This window comes from Schistocerca gregaria, chromosome 1, assembly GCF_023897955.1.
Source record: "Schistocerca gregaria isolate iqSchGreg1 chromosome 1, iqSchGreg1.2, whole genome shotgun sequence".
In the NCBI taxonomy this organism is placed as follows: Eukaryota; Metazoa; Arthropoda; class Insecta; order Orthoptera; family Acrididae; genus Schistocerca; species Schistocerca gregaria.
Window position 1 is genome coordinate 182597746 of NC_064920.1, and position 15670 is coordinate 182613415.

The 15670-nt window shown below is 43.3% G+C and overlaps 1 protein-coding gene across 2 annotated transcripts in view; it reads left to right on the top strand.

Annotated features, from left to right (window-relative positions):
- The first annotated feature begins 1023 nt into the window (after window positions 1–1023).
- LOC126336294 (uncharacterized) overlaps window positions 1024–15670 on the top strand; it is a 46531-nt gene continuing 31884 nt past the window's right edge. For both annotated transcript variants that reach the window (XR_007564944.1, XM_049999840.1), the window contains exon 1: window positions 1024–1129. The gene's annotated coding sequence lies outside the window, so the exon portion shown is untranslated. The remainder of the gene's footprint in view (window positions 1130–15670) is intronic.

The following is a 15670-nucleotide window of genomic DNA, read 5'->3' on the forward strand; positions in this document are numbered from 1 at the left end:
GCATATGTCCATGACAGAAGAAGCTGACTTCTCAACATCGATTTTATGAACACTACTGGAGATTGTAGTGGCGGCAGTGACATTTTGATGCAATGACAGAGTGTTTTTAACCAACAGATTCCAAATATAGAGGTTCTAGTGATTCAGTGACTGTCAATTAAGGGGTTCCAAGCCTTGCTGTGTCAGCCACAGTACCTCTCGTGACGTATAGATTAGATTAGATTAGATTAGATATGTAAATAAATGCATGTATATAAGAATGGGAGCAACAATCAAAGACAGTCACTACTTGACCATGCCCAACGAGTACTTGCCCGAAAGCTAGAAGATTTTAAACCTACTTGACACTGCTGGAAACTCGAGAATTTTGTCAGTTCATATTGGCGTGAAACCATGGATTCGTACAATTTATGTTCTTATTTACACACAGTATAGGCCTCAGCTCTGTTCTGTTATTGAAAACTAAAACATTTTTCACCTTCAGGTATCTGGCCTTGCTTACTGAATGACACTCAGTGGAATAACTATTGCAATTAACCACGGAAATGAAAGCAAAATAATAAAAAGGTGATGATTAAGAAGAAAGAAAAACGCACAACATTTGCTACTACAACATAGAAGCACGAAATAAACTAATACAACTGGAGTTACGGCGGGAGAATATATTAATGTCCGATGTTAGCAGGTGTCAAAACTCCCTTCTAGAGAACCGTAACGGTGACGTGATTTTACGTGACGTAACATGACATTGATGGTCTGTGCTATTGCCTCCATTTGAAACAAAATACAGAATGTTTTGACGCGATGTAAAATGTCTGTCATACCTCCATCAGGACTCAGCTGCCGTACGGTCGAACCTCTATCACGCATACGCAACGTCAGCCACTTCTAATAAATCATGCTCATGTATTTTCCGTTTTCATGTCTGTGGTGTGGAAATTTTATCAGACATTCGTTCACTATCGTTTAAATCGAAAACCATCGAACTGTCTACCTCATCGATATATCGTATAGGCGTGGAATTTGAAAGTACAAATAAGAGGCGTGCTAGTGTTACGCACGTGTGACAGCGAAAATTTAATTCTAGGTAGTTACAAGATACTACATCTCATTGAAGTGCTTTACCAAAGTAAGTTCTATACCTGTAACCCCTGTCTGAGAGACTGGTGGGTGGCAGATGGTAGTAAAGGACTTGCAGCACTGTGGAGCTACATTAGAGGAACGCTGCTGGTTGAAAATTAAAAAATACGTGAAAACAGTTGTTTTGGGCTAAAAGACCTTGTATCCCGAACGTGAGAAAATGTAATCAAGATGCGCGGCGATATGCTTCATTGCTTGTTTGACAACGCACAACCTTATATTGTATACAGTATTTGTAATGTTTTACTTACTTTTTAGCTTATCCATAAGTATTATCTTCATCCGACAGGTGCTTACCGCCCGACGGCATTTCCTATTTCCGAGTTTTCTATCCTCCATTTTGTTCATTGCAAGTATTTTGTCGTTAACATTTACTTCGGATTATTGCCGTAAAACACATATGCAAAGTGTTACGATCACTCCCAAAGGAGGGCATAGTATATTTTTCCATCCGACCAAGCCATTTTCATCGTTTAGGGTCCTCTTGTGTATGTGGAATGTAATATTTGTGTACCATCTTTTACTTTGTTTCTGTATACTTCAATGAATCGCAGTTAGAGTGGACATAATGTATTTTCCAAAATTCCCATCATTTTAAGTTATGATACTATTTATCCCACGACAGTGCTACAGATTGTTACAAAAGTTCCTTTATTTGGTAGTAAAAATTCTTGCCTTCACCAACTGTCAACTGAATTGTTACGTTTGTGTAGTGAATACCATTAAAATGGAAATCCTGCCAGTTACTATAAAATCGTGACTAATAGCTACAGTACCTAATTATAAAATTTTCCTTACTGACATACACAGATATTTTAAAAGTGAACTAATCACTGGTGAACATTTACTATGACATACAGATATCTTTTACTTTCCACAGACAGTGAAAATCTGAATTTACGACAAGAAAGGGCAAGGAATGTGATCAACATAATATCTTTAATATTCTTGAGATAGAACTGATCAATGATGGATTGCTGTGGTTTGTACCTGTAAGAGCCTCCCTCCTGAAACTCCACCTGTGACTCCTCCCCCCCCCCCCCCTCTCTCTTATGATAAAAATGGTTTTAATCCCCGTTTCTCTTGATAACTGGCTGTTAACAAATTCCACATCTTCAGAAACCCTTTTCTTGCTATTGCCAGCCCGCATTGTATATCATTTCTACGTTGACCTGTTGTTCATTCTTCTCTCTGAGCTTTAATTTCCTTTCAACATTTTTTTTGTTTTTTGTTTCTTTGGCGTCTGCAATGTGCAGATTAAATAATGTTGGAAAAACAACCCTCTCCCATGTCAGAAAAGCTACAACCCTGTCTCACTCCCTTCTCAAATACTGCTTTCTTTCATGCACACCAACCATTACAATTACAGGCTAGTTTCTGTACAAATTTTGAAGAACCTTTTGCTCCGTGTAATTTATTGCTGCTACTTTCAGAAAGTGAAAGAGTGTACTAAACTCAACATTTTCAAAAACTTTTTCTATATCTTAAATATTTAGAAATGTAGATTCGCCTTTTTTGTGTGTCTTGTGATGTAAAAATCACAGTCAATATTACCACTCTTGTTCCTATATTTCTCGGGAACCCAAATTGATTTTCCCTATGTTTGGCAGTTTTTCCATTTTTCTGTAAAAAAAATTGTCAGTATTCTGCAGCTGTGACTGAACTCGTAGTTCAGTAACATTCTCACTTATATAGTTAAAATTGCAAAGTAAATTAAGATAGATTGTGCTCCAAACTATATATGCAGTACATATATTATACAAAAAATTACTATATTTATAAAATATGGTTATATTTTAACTGTAATAAATGGTAGCATTCGACCATTTTATGTCCTATACACAATTGAACAATGCATTTAGTGTGAGAGTAGTCTCATCATCAGGTTGTCAAATCAGGTCAACACTTAAATCTACCAAAACATTTGCAACATATATAAAATTAAAATGAATAAAAAAACACACCGGACTTAAGACCTTCGTCTTAAATTAAATTGTCAACTTCTGTCCCTTACAAAATAACAGGGAGACAGAATGACTGGTCAGTACCTCTTTCACCCATTTCTGTGCCCAAGTTTTGGAAGAAAACACAGGTGACACCTGTATGCAGGAAACATACTGGTAGAGATCTACAAAGTAACTATTCATTTGCATTGACATATATCTGTTGTTGGACATATTCTGAGCTCAAGGGTAATGAGGTGACGATGCCAGTGAGCATAAATTCTGATAATACCACGTATTTTAAACTTATCTCAAGGCATTCAGGTGGATTGAATCAAATATGTATATGAAAAAATTCAACTCATTACCACACCAACACTTTCAAGGTGTAATCATAAGGTTTTAGTTACCAACTCGAAAAAAATCTTGGTGTGGCCATGAAACTTGACTATGGTGTTAGTCCTCCTTTCTCGGCGATTCATGACTTGGTCGTCTTCGTTGTGGTAGTCTGCATTTAGGCTGTTCAGGAAGTTTTCCACCTTGAAAATCAGTGTCATCATTGTGGAAATGTCTCTAACAATGGTTTCCTCATCCAACACAATTAAGTAATTTGCTGGACACCCAAAAATGTAACACGGGTGACTGTCATGCACAGAATCAGCTGTAGTGGTGTCATGGAACTAACACAGATCTTGGAAACTTTCCTGGACTTTGTCTTGATGTCCGTAACCTCCTCTGAAACTTTTAGTAATATATTGCTATAACAGTGCCCCTTATAAAAATCATCTGTTAGCAACATATCATGGCAGCCTCACCAGGGTACCCAGATTTTTTCAATTCTTGATGCTTCAAAAAATTTCATTCATCATTCAGACCACAGTTTGTAGCATCTGCACCATCTAACCATGTGCCATATGATGATGCATTGTAGCATTACATTTCCACTAATTCATCATGAGCTGGGGTAGCATTTTCCCCCTTGAGATGCAAGAAAATGAATTGCCACACAAAACTCCAGTTTTCTCAGTGGTGAATATTTTCTTTCAACTCCTCTAGTGGTGTGCCGTGACGCTGAGGCATGGGGATGTTAGTATGTATGAGAACTTTCATAATAGAAAATGTTATATCTGAGGGAACTTTGACCACTTGTAAGTATAATATAAAGATACTGTCTGGGTCACTTTGGATGCTTTTTGGGATAACTGCATCCAGCCTTTCCTACTGGTCATCCTGAGATCCAATATCTAATTACTGCAAAGTGCTCACTCTGCTGATGGGCTGTACTTCAGATTAATAATTTGTTGAATCTTATGATGAGCTATAACAAAAGCCATACACTAGGATTGCAGACTTATACAATTAGTCTATGAAATGAAGTAATGTCTGAAAAAGTTGCACACATACTCAGTAGGATCTTACAAAGGTTTCAGAATTGTGCTAAATGCGAGGCGTGTTTTCATTTTGAAATTAAAAAAATGATGTGCTAAGATATCTCAATAATTTTATTTTTACATGAAAGCCTGCACCTTAATCTACTTTTCTACATAATTCCGTCAATACTGAGGCACTTGTCATAACGTTGTACCAGTTTTTGAATACCCCCCTCATAGAAGTCTGCCGCCTCACTTGTTAACTACTGCATCACCACTGTTTTGACTTCGTCATGGTCTTGAAGAGGCTGACTGCTCAGGTGTTTCTTCAAGTGTAGGAACAGATGGTAGTCACTGGGCGCAAGATTGGGGCTGTACGGAGGATGATCTAGAGTTTCCCATCGAAAAGATGTGATGAGATCTTCGGTCTGATTCGCCACATGCAGATGGGCATTGTCTTGCAGCAAAACAATGCCCTTGCTCAACTTGCCATGTCCATTTGTTCTGAATTGAGCAGTGCAGATTGTGTAATGTCTTACAGTAAGCTGCTGCATTTATTGTCTCATTATGAGGCAGAAATTCCACAAGCAATACTCCTTTTATGTCCCAAATACTGTGCACATGATTTTCCGGGCAGAAATTCTTTGCTTAAACTTCACTTTTCTGGGTGAATCTTAATGCCGCCATTCCATGGACTGTTGCTTTGATTATGGTGCGACGTAGGCCACCCATGTTTCACCGCCTGAAACAATTTGGCTTAAGAAATCATCACCGTTGTCATGGTACCGCTCAAGGAAAGTCAATGCACTGTCTAAACGTTTAGTTTTGTGCACATCCGTCAACATTTTCGGTAATTCAAGTTCTTGGTCACAGTGCCATACAAAACATTATGAGAAGCATTAGGAAAGTCATCCCACAAGGAGGGAATCTTAAGGTGTCTCTTTTCTCTCAGCTTATTGTCCACTTCCTGCATCAGACTTTCATTAACGACCCAAGGACGCCCACTCCGTTGCTCATCAAGCACTTTTGTGTGGCCATCTTTAAATACTCTTACCCACTTTCTTACCATTCAGTCACTCATAATGTTTTCTCCGTAAACTGCATAGAGCTCATGATGAATGTCGATGGCATTTAGGCCTTTAGCACTAAGAAATCTTATAACAGCCCATACTCCACTGTCGGCGGGGCTCATGGTTATTGGAGGCATCTTACTCACTCAGTACACAATGTAAACAAGGAAGAATCAGACTGTAATGGCGTCAGTGCGTAGACAACAGATGTAGGTACACTGTGCGCATGCGCAGAACGCTGACTGCAGCGTTGTGGCAGCAGTGTGACAAAACGGTACTTACTTAAAAAACACACCTCGTATTCAGAAATGTAAAACTTTACATTTCACATAACAAAAAAATATATTGATGTATCCTATGACTACAGTATGAATGGCTCAGCTCATACTAATACAAGGGGGTCACAATTTGTACAGGCTTGAAATTGAATGTTCACATAGGCTAAGTGATAGGTAAAGCAGGTGGCAGAATTTGGTTCATTTGCAGGAAGTAGGCAGATGCCATCAGTAGGAGTTTCCTTACAAAACACTTGTATAACTCACCTTACGAGGGTAGTTTGAAAGTTCTCTGAATCACCACGAGAGGTCAGCATGAGCGCAATGAGTTGTTCTTTCAGCTTATTGTCCACTTCCTGCATCAAACTTTCATTAACGACCCAAGGACGCCCACTCCGTTGCTCATCAAGCACTTTTGTGTGGCCATCTTTAAATGCTCTCACCCACTTTCTTACCATTCAATCACTCATAATGTTTTCTCCGTAAACTGCACAGATCTCATGATGAATGTTCATTGGACTGTTGTGTGTGCCACATCAGTGCTCTTGGAAGAGAGCTGTGGCATTGACATGGCTCTGTTGTTGTTCCTGCATAGTGATTTGTGAAGATGGAAAAAATTGAGATTCAAGCAGTGATTAAGTAGTTCGTAAAGAAAGGTATGAAAGCAAAGGACATTCATGCTGATTTCCAGAATACACTGGGGGACTCTGCTCCTTCATATTCATCTGTTGCCAAGTCGACAAATGAGAGCAAAACTGAAGGATTAGAAATGGAAGAACATATGGAAAAACATATGAGAATGGACATATCGGAACAATGTTTGGCCCATTTTAGTACGATACGTGCGTGCACTACTATATCTGAGAGACAAAACAACAGTCAAAGCAGTGGAAACATGCTGATTCTCCGCTGCCAAAGGAAGCAAAGACAATTCCTTCAGTGGGAAAGGTCATGGCGTCAGTGTTCTGGGATGCGAAGGGGATTCTGTTTGTAGATTATCTCCCCTTTAGGCGAACAATTACTGGAGAATACTATACTAACCTCCTGGACAAATTGCAACAAAAGATACATGAAAAAAGGCCAGGTTTAGGAAGGAAGTCATCTTCCATCAAGACAATGCGTGCCTGCACACGTGCCATTGCCAAGGCAGAATTTCTCGAACTAAGGTATGAATTGTTGTGACACCTGCTTATTCACCTGATATGGCTCCGTCAGACTTCCATCTCTTCCCAAAACTGAAAATTTTTCTTCGTGGACAAAGATTCACTTCAAATGGAGAATTGATAACCGGAGTTGACAACTGTTTTGCAGGCCTGGAGGAAACTCATTTTTGAGATGAGACCAAGGCACTGGAACATTGTTGGGCCAAGTGCATTAATCTACAAGGAGACTACACTGAAAAATAAAAAAAAGTTTCAGAGATATGAGTACTCTTTTTTTCTATTCTGTACTGAGAACTTTTCGAACTACCCTCATAGAATACTGAAACTGTGTGAGACTCATAGGAAATAGAATTAATGGAGGGTATTGAAAGTTTTCAAAGAAAAGCACCACTGATGGTCACTGATTTGTTTGGTTACATGGGAGAGCATTATAGAAACACAGAAAAAAAATGTAATGGGACGCTTGAAAACAGACACCGATAAATTTCAAAACCGGTATTAAGTAAATAAAGTAAGAGTGTAGTAAAACACCGTACGTATTACTACTGTCATGAGGACAAGATTAGATTAAATTCAGTGTGCACAGAGGTGTCTAAGCCACCAGCTTTCCTGTGCTCCATGTACGAATAGAACAGAAAGAAAATATAATGTGTAGTACAATAGGAAGCACCCTCACATTCATTTTCAGTGTATAGATGTGGAAGAAAAATGAAAATACTAAAACATGAAAAGTAGGAGATGAGCTACTGTGAGGGCCGGTCGTGAGTCGCATTTGGGTTCAGTGGGCGGAGCACTTTCCTACAAAAGGCAAAGGTCCCGAGTGCAAGTCTTGGTCCAGCACACAGTTTTAATCTGCTAGGAAGTTTCATATCAGTGCACACTCCACTGCAGAGTGAAAATTTCATTCTATGAAAATACTGTTTTACAATCAAATCCCAAAAGCTTCATCCACAGTTCATTGAATATTCAATGAACTGTGGATGATTCCCAACCAACAGGGATTACATGCATTGATAAAAAAATGATAGTGCATTGAGAATGGCTAGTTTCTAGCTGAAATCTAGATCGTCGGCCGTTGCGGCCGAGCGGTTCTAGGCACTTCAGCCTGGAACCGCACGACCACTACGGTCGCAGAATCGAATCCTGTCTCGGGCATGGATGTGTGTGGTGTCCTTAGGTTAGTTAGGTTTAAACAGTTCTAAGGGACTAATGATCTTAGATGTTAAGTCCCATAGTGCTCAGAGCCATTTTGAAATCTAGATCTGCCAATAAAATTTAAAAAAGGATGACTGATAGATTAAATATATTATTTACAAGTCAGTATAACAGTCGCTGAGTGCAACAGCCTTCTGAGTGGAAGGTAACCTGAGGTGAGAGTCTGAGAAGCCAACAAATGTTTTGTTATGGCACACATTGTATGCATATTGGATTTTGACAATTGGTTTATGTCTGCTGCTCTTTTGATTACATCAGTGGTCAAAATTGATGGCTGATATCAACATGTTTGACATTTGTAATTAGGGGTTATAATGAGTTAGTATTGGTATGCTAGTATTTTCATAGCTATTCACACTTTCTAATGAACACTACGCCAGAGAAACATGTTGTACTTGCTACATTGCCAGCTATCTCACAGGAACATAGTCAGCATGTGCGTTCAGAACAAGTTAGTGCGAGTACTGGATGACACACTTTTAAAACATCAAGCTTAGCATTTCAGAAATATACTTGGTCTCATGTTACAGACATATGCAGAACAGCCATTTCCTCTCTCATAATGAAGTGGAAATGTCATGTAATATTGATGAGACTGGCCTATAGTGTAAAATATTCAAAAATTCTCTGACAAATTGGTGCTCAAGCAATGCAATTCTCACCAAAAAGTTGCAAACTATATCAGTATCTAGTTTTGGAATCATGAATATTCAGTTGGGTCTGCGGAAATTTTTTTCTGTGGCTACTGATCTGCATATAAGGGACTCAGTACAGACAAATGTGAGATGTTGAATCGTGTGATATGAACAAACCATGGGGAAGATATTTTACTCAGCAATGTATTTTTAAAGAAATTATTTACTACTTGAGAGACTGTCTGTGTAATGGTTCTTACTAATTGTATTATGCTTGCATCGAAAATAGCATATTGGCCGTTACTTTTTTTTTTCCTCTTGGAGAGGCTACGGAGTTCTTGTCTTTGTGCTTATCAATGACAAAGGTTACTTGAAATTTTCCATCTCATATTCCGTGCAAAATTTCTAAGTGAAATAATTCTCCTGAATGGATATTGGTTGGAGCCAACTTGGCTGATTTCAGTGACAGATAATTTCCCTATGGTAGCCATTGTTTTCCACTTCTAACTGCAGAGAGAGATAGGAAATTCTTGGTAGAAAGTAGTGCCTCACAGAAGCCCTATAAGCAGGAGCAGAAAATGGCCAATGAAAATACCTACAGTTTTCTCCTGATTCTGTCTGGCTGGAATGGTTAAATGTTAAATTAGTTTCATGGAACGGTCTGGAGCTTGAAAAATCAGGCAGATGGCAAGCAACCCTTGCAGGGTTGCGGTGGGAAGTTGGGGCCCTGCTGGAGTGGAGTTCATTGTGAAGTGGTTATTTGGGAAATCATGAGCTTGTGATCCTTTGTGATCGGACAATATTGCTTTTTCAGTGTGGAAATCCTGAAAAGCATTTGAAAGTGCCATTTCATCTGCAGTCATCTTATTCATCTTAGACACATTTCTGCTTTTCTTAGCGAGTGTTGTGTATTAGAGACCACAGACCTGCTTCACCCCCCAGGGGGCTCGTCACTCTTTTGCGGGTTTGGGCTCGGCTACCATGGGGCCGTGCTGCATGTCTATCCTCTTGCTATTCTTTTTACCCTCCCTTGGGGAACATGTCTGGGGTGTTATTGGAAATGTTCCACATTCTTTGTAGCTGACATAAGAACAGTCGCATCACTGTTTTTTGTTCCCTTTTCCTTTCTTTGTTTCCGTTCTCCTCTCATTCCTACTCTACCCCCCCCCCCCCCCCCCCCCCTGTGCGCTTCTGATGGCCGACCCATGTGTCTGATGAGTAACAGGTGACTGGGTAATGCATAATTCGCAGCCCCGGGTTGAAGGTAGGGTTGGCATGTACCCCCTGGTACAGGCCAGGCCCAGGAAGGGGTGACTGCCTCAGCTGCTATCTTCCCAAACTGCCAATTGATCCCTCTGTCAGGTGTTCGGGAGTTGTGACCTAAGGTGTGAACAATCACCTAAGGCAACTGCAGTGATGGGGGATTTTCTCACAATGAGCCCATCATCTCCACAATCAACATCTACGAAATGTAAATGGGCTGAGGCTAATGATTCAAAGACCCTTCCAGCTGCACCATGGTTCCTTGTGGTTTCATGTACTGAAGTTGGTCAGCCCTTTGCAATGGTAAATCCGTTTATTATTCAGAAATGTGTTGATGCCATTGCTGGTCCTGTGAAGTCCTGCTCTCATTTATGGAATGCACTTTACTTTTGGAGACTGCTTCTGGTTCTCAAGTTCAACAACTGCTTGCCGCCTCGCTTCTCCAGGCTATCCTGTTTGTGTCGAATCCCATAGAACTCTGGATTCTTCCCGTGGTGTTATTTACACTAGGCTGCTCAACGAGATCCAGTCTTATCTCTCTGATCAGGGTGTCATCGGTATCCACCAGGTGACGAAAAAGGTAGATTCTTCCTTAGTAACAACCACACTCTTTTTCTCACGTTTGATTCCGTCCATCATAAAGCAGGCTACAAAATTATCACAGTCTGACTGTACATTCCAAACCCAATGGACTGCTACCAGTGTAATCATTTCAACCACACTAGAACGTCGTCGACACCCGGCCAAATGTGTATCCTATGGCAGGGATGCGCATGAGGGCGATTGTCTGCCTCCTCCTCCCTGCTGTATCAGCTGCAATGGCGCCTACCTCTTGATGAGCGGGCTGTCCAGGAGACATGGGTAAAGGAAGAAGTGCCTTACCCAGTCGCTCCCAAGTTATTAGTTAGTTGCAAATCCTGCGATCTCCCATCTGGCACTTACAGTTCTGTTCTTGTTACCTCTCACTCCATGAAGGACATGGCCGTGCAGACATGTGACCTCAAATTCATCTCTGAGGTTGTGAAATCGCCCAGTGTCAAGGCAGCATCACCCCGTCCAGCTGTGCAACAAACCATCAAACTCTTGCCTCAAGGGGCGAAGCCACCAGCTACGCAAGTGGTAGGCCGGAAAGGACAGCAGGAGTACTCCCATGAAGGCTTCCTACATTCCTCCAGCTAAGCAACACCTAAGTCTTCCTCTGCTAACCGAAATCCTCCTTTGTCGACTCAAAGATCCTCTTAGGCGATGTTGCGACATGATACCTTAGCCCTGCCTGTTGTACGATGTGACTAAAAGGAGTTTCACACATTTCGGCCTGTATGTGATGGTCCCCTGTAGGGTTTGACCTCCATTCTTCAAAATTTTCCCGAAGAGCGAGCCAATTGGGGAAGGGCGCCTTACAAGGTTCATTGTGTCCATCGTGCATTGAGATCTTTAGCCGACTTTCTCATTGTCGTATTGCAGTCCTGCCCATTCTCCATCTCTGGGTGAGGACACCTTCCTGGGTGTGCTTTCCACCATGCACTATGCAGTGTCGATTTCTGCCTCAACGATGACCATGGACGTCTTTGCACCTGATATCCAGCACAGTAGCCAGTCCATTGTGGTGGGGCCGCCATGTACCGTGTTGGTTGTCGCCCTCTGGCCCCACAGGGATCGCTCTGCTGATGCCTATGCCGTTAACTCCCCACTTATGCCATCCCCCTGGGGCATCGGGTCTCCTGCCAATGGCCATCCTGCCAGGTGACCTTTGCTGCGACTGGGTGGCACCTGCGGGGAGGGCCCCTGGGCGGAGAGGGTGGCTTCAGGGTGGATGACGTGATGAAGCGTAGTCCATCATCTCATGCTGGTGGTGAAACACCAGCAGTCTCTAAGCATTCACGAGCTCAATTCAACACACAGAAGAACGACCCCAAATTTTTCCTCTCCCTGGGCACGCCATTGGAGGAACGTACGTCAGGCTAAGGATGGCAGCGGATCTTATTCACCCCAGTACCTTGTATGTTCGACAGCTGACGAGGAATCTTTCATGATCATGAAGCCTCAGTTTTTTGTTGAGCATTTAGAGGAGAAGTTCAGGGAGGTGGAGGGCTAATCCAAAATGAGATCTGGGTCAGTCTTGATCAAAACAGCGTCCTCTGCCCTGTCACGGGAGTTACTTGCTTGTAACAAGCTGGGGATGTTTCTGTAACCATCACACCCCATAAGAGCTTAAATATGGTCCAGGGTGTCATATTTCACAGAGACCTTCTTTTGCAGTCTGAGATGAGCTGCATGCCAATTTAGAGCGGCTAAGTGTACATTTCGTCTGGTGTGTCCACCAGGGTTCGCAGCATAATCAGGTTGCCACTGGAGCCTTCATCTTGGCCTTTGAGGGTGCTACATTGCCCGAGAAGGTCAAGGTGATGGTCTACCAGTGTGATGTAAAGCCCTATATCCCTCCCCTGATGCTGTGCTTGAAGTTTGGCCGTATGTCTTCCCGCTGTACTTCCAGCGTCACATTCCGAGATTGCGGACACCCATCACATCCCAATACTCCATGTGCAGCTGGTCGTAGGGCTTAATGATCATCCTCAGTCCCGGATACTGAGCCAGTGAAGTCCTCCCAGCCAGGAAAACCCAAGGATCAGCGAGAGAAATCCAAAAAGAAAAGCCCTAAGACCAAGGAAATTGCGGTGGCACCCACACCACCACTACCTAAAAGCTCTGCATCTGAGGATGGGGTGGAGATTTTGGTGTCCGCTGAGGACCTAGATCTCGCCAGACCCTCATTCACAATTGATATAGACTGCTCAGGCAATAAATCGGTGGCAGCAGGTGACTATGAGGCGGAAACAGCCTCATTGAACGTTCCATGCCTTCCAGTCTCACAATATCATCCTCCAGTGGAATTGTGGCAGATTTTTTCACCGCCTGGCTGGGCTACAGCAACTTAACTAAGCTTTAGACCTGCCATCTGCATTGCCCTGCATGAAACCTGATTCCCAGCAATGCGAACCCCTGCCTTCCGTGGCTATAAGGGATATTAGAGGAACCGTAAAGACTATAATTGAGTGTCAGGTGGAGTTTGCGTTTATGTCCTAAACTTGATCTGTAGTGTACATGTGCCTCTTCAAACCTCTCTTGAAGCTGTGACTGTCAGAATAAGGACGACACAGGAAATAACTGTCTGCAATGTATGTCTTCCTCCAGATGGTGCAGTACCTCTGAATGTATTAGCTGCACTGATTGATCAACTCCCTGCACCTTTCCTACTTCTGAGTGATTTGAATGCCCATAACCCCTTGTGGGGTGGTGCCATGCTTACTGGCCGAGGCGGAGATGTCGAAACTTTACTGTTGCAATTCGACCTCCGCCTCTTAAATACTGGGGCCACCACACATTTCAGTGTGGCTCATGGTAGTTACTCGGCCATTGATTTATCAATTTGCAGCCCAGGACTTCTCCCATCTATCCACTGGAGAGCACATGACGACCTGTGTGGTAGTGACCACTTCCCCATCTTCCTGTCAATGCCCCAGTGTGATGCATACAGACGCTTGCCCAGATGGGCTTTGAACAAGCCAGACTGGGGAAATTTCAACTCTGATGACACCGCTGAATCTCCCCCACACGGTAACATTGATGTGATGGTTGAGCAGGTGACTAGCACAATTGTTTCTGCGGCCAAAAATGCAATGCCTTGTTCTTTAGGATGCCCGAGGCATAAGGCAGTCCCTTGGTGGTCACTGAAGCAATTAAGGAGCATCAGCGAGCTCTACAGTGGCACCTTATAGCCTTTAAATGGCTCTGTGCCCGTGTTCGCTACCTTATCAAACAACGGAAGAAGGATTCTTGGGAGAGATACATCTCCACCATTGGGTGCCACAGGTCACCTTCCCAAGTCTGGGCAAAGATGAAACATCTTTTCGGGTACCAGGCCCCAACATCTGTCCCCGGTGTTACCATAAATGCCGAGTTATGTACTGGCGCAAACAAAGTTGCCAAGCACTTTGCTCGAGCCTCTGCGTCAGAGTGTTACCCCCCCCCCCCCCCCCCCTTCCAGTCTTTCATACACTCAAACGGTGGCTGGAAGGGAACATCCTCTCATTCACTACACGCTGCAGTGAATCCTATAACGCCCCATTTATGGAGTGGGAGCTCCTCAGTGCCCTTGCACATTGCTCCGACACAGCTCCTGGGCCTGATCACATCCACAACCAAATTGTGTGAGTGGGGTCTCCGGGGACCACTCTCGATTTTTATCCAAAACTTCCTGTCAGCTCCGTACTTTCCATGTGCAAATTGGTGACTCTGATAGTCCATCCATATCCAGGAGAAGGGAGTCTCACAGGGCTCTGTATTGTGTCTCTCTCTCTTTTTTAGTGGCCATTAACGGTCTAGCAGCAGCTGTTGGGCCCTTTGTCTCACCTTCTCTGTATGCAGATTCTGCATTCCGTACTGCTGCTCCAGTACTGTTGTTGCTGAGCAGCACCTCCAGGGAGCCATCCACAAGGTGCTGTCATGAGCTCTGGCCCGTGGCTTCCAGTTTTCAGCTGCAAATTCGCGTGTCATGCACTTCTGTCGGTGTCGTACCATTAATCCGGAACCTGCACTTTACCTTAATGATGATCCACTCACTGTAGTGGAGACATATCAACTCCTACGACTGGTTTTCGACGCTTGATTGACTCTGCTTCCTCATCTTCGTCGGCTTAAGCAGAAGTGCTGGCAGCATCTCAGTGCCCTCCGTTGCCTGAGCAACACCAATTGGGGTGCAGATCGCTGTACGCTGCTGCAGATCTTCAGAGCCCTTGTCCAATCCTGAATTGACTATGGGAGTGCAGTTCATGGTTTGGCAGTGTCTTTAGCATTGCATTTACATGACCCTGTGCACCACTGTTCGATTAGCAACAGGAGCTTTTAGGTCAAGTCCGGTGACCAGTGTACTGGTGGACGCTGGTGTCCCTCCACTGCAGATCAGACGTGCGCAACTGCTCGCCAGTTATGCAGCACACATTCATAGTTCTCCTGAGCATCCGAATTACTGTCTCCTTTTCCCACCCGCATCAGCGACCGAGATCGGAGCTAACAATTGTGGTTTGCATGTGGTCCCTTTCTCTCTGAACTGGAGTCCTTCCCTTTACCACCTCTACTTGCAGTCCATTCACGTATGCCATCTCGGCCACAGCTTCTTATGGACCTTTTGCATGGCCTTAAAGGACTCCGTTAACCGCTCCACTCTCTGCTGTCACTTCCTCTTGATTCTTGACATGTTACGGGGCTCTGAAGGGGTTTGGGTTTACATCAATGGCTCAATGGCTGATGGTCACATAAGCTTCGCATATGTTCAAGGAGGACATACTGAGCCGCATTCCTTGCCAGTTGGCTACAGTGTTTTCACTACACAGCTGGTGGCCATATCTCATGCTCTTGAGTACATCCGCTCATGCCCTGGTGAGTCATTTCTCCCGTGTACTGACTCATTGAGCAGCCTACAAGCTATCAACCAGTGCTACCCACACCACCGTCTGGTAGCGTCCATTCAGGAGTCCACCTATGCCCTGGAACAGTCCCGCCATTCTGTGGTGTTTGTGTGGACCCCAGGACACGTCGG